Source organism: Benincasa hispida, chromosome 2 (genome assembly GCF_009727055.1).
Source record: "Benincasa hispida cultivar B227 chromosome 2, ASM972705v1, whole genome shotgun sequence".
Lineage (NCBI taxonomy): Eukaryota > Viridiplantae > Streptophyta > Magnoliopsida > Cucurbitales > Cucurbitaceae > Benincasa > Benincasa hispida.
In genome coordinates, this window is record NC_052350.1 from 60635431 (window position 1) to 60637662 (window position 2232).

Here is a 2232-nt window from a genome sequence, read left to right on the forward strand (position 1 = left end):
TATGTCCTAAGACACCTCAAGAGGTTGAGGATATGAGATGCATTCCCTATGCTTCCGCAGTAGGGAGCCTGATGTATGCAATGTTATGTACTAGACCTGACATATGCTACACAATAGGGATAGTCAGTAGGAATCAGTCCAATCCTGGATATGATCATTGGACTGCCATTAAAATTATCCTCAAGTATCTTAGGAGAACGAGGAACTACATGCTCGTGTATGGTACTAAGGATTTGATCCTTACTGGATACACTGACTCTGATTTTCAAACCGATAAAGATGCTAGAAAGTCTACATCTGGATCAGTGTTCACTCTTAATGAAGAAGCAGTAGTGTGGAGAAGTGTGAAGCAAAACTGTATTGCGGACTCCAGAATGGAAGCTGAATACGTAGCTGCTTGTGAAGTAACAAAGGAAGCAGTATTGTTGAGGAAATTCTTGACAGATTTGTAAGTCGTTCCAAATATGCATCTGCTTATCACCCTATATTGTGATAATAATGGTGCAGCTGCAAACTCAAAAGAACCAAGAAGCCACAAGCTCGACAAGCATATTGAGCGCAAATACATCTGATCCAAGAGATTGTACATCGTGAAGACGTTGTAGTGACCCAGATATCTTCTGAGCAAAACATTGCTGATCCTTTTATAAAGGCCCTCATGGCTAAAGTGTTTGAAGGTCACCTACAGAGTCTAGCTCTACGAAGTTTGTAAACTAGGACAAGTGGGAGAATTTTTGGGATATGCCCTAGTTTATTGTACTCATATATTTCTCATTTAAATTCAACATTGTGATACTCCACTAGGAGTTTTAGTCCAAGTGGGAGTTTGTTGGATTTTATGTCCTAAAACTCGTAGTTTTTAAATTAATAAATATATTCTGTTTTATTTTTCGATAAATTTGTTATTGAAATTGTAATCTTGAATCCAATAAACTAAGGTCCTGAGGCTATTTAATGTAGTTTGAACTTTATGTAGTGACATAAAGGTGGATCAAATTCAAATATATAGCCAAAATGGTCTATAGTATATGAATAAGGTTGGGCGCCTTATTCTGAGAACAATATGGATGCGGCCCACTTTGTAGTTAGTACAAACGATGTGATCCTGAATCGTTCATATAGAGATATGTGAGTGGAGGCATCCTATGTAAAGAGTTTACATAAGACTGAACCATGAAATAGTCACCTTTTATGTTCTAAATACCATTTTATGTATAAAACTGACCATTTCGTTAATTGATGACCTAAGTAACTTAATCTTAATACTAAGCTAACTATGAACTCCTGTTCACTCAGAATTATCCTTAGATCTACATAGGTGAGGGCAGCTCAATATCACTAGCCCAATAAGCCTCCCATTTCAGGGGTAAGATCGGGTGGATAGCTAGGAACACAGGGTGCAAGACGGAATTCACTCCTACCCGTTATAGGGACAGTAGATAGGTTGTTCCCTTTAGTACTGAATATAGGTCTTGAACAAATGGTCCCACCCTCTCCTTGGCCCGAGAGGGATTCGGTTTAGTGGAATGACCCATTAGTTAACGAATGTTGATTAGCTCCGTCTAAAGAGTTTAGCTAGCTAATCTTGGATCATTGGAGCCCATGATCTATAAGTCCATTAGGTTCCCCTACTAGCTCATATGGAATAAATTTAGAACAGTATGATTGAATAATTCGAATTGTTCGAATTAGGTAGAGAGAGAGAAACCAACAAGTATAGATATAGTGGTTGGGTTTTTCAGCTTAGAAATATTGCTTTAATATTTAAATGTGATTTAAATATCAAGAATATGAATATGGTCATATACGGAAGCTCGAAAATAATGGAAATGGTCAAAGATGTAAAAAGTCAAAGAGTTGACTTTTGACTTTGAAAATTCAAACTTTGACCGACCTTATATTCAAATTTGATTTGAATTTCGAGAAAATGAATGTGGATTCATGCTCAGGAGGTCAAAATTAGTCAACATGGAAAAAATCATAAAAAGTCAAAATGTTGACTTTTTGGTGAAAGATTGACTTTGACCAAATGACTTCTTTGGCCCTTTGACTATAGTTAGTGGAAAAATCCAAACTTTTGTTGGATAATTCCACTAACAAAATAGTGGACTAGGTGTTGGCTTATAGTGGAGACATTAAGCCCACTAAGATAGTGGAATATAGGTGTTGGGTTTTTTTTATGCATTTAGTTCATACAATTGTTGCATGGATTTTTCTATAAATTGGGCTTTC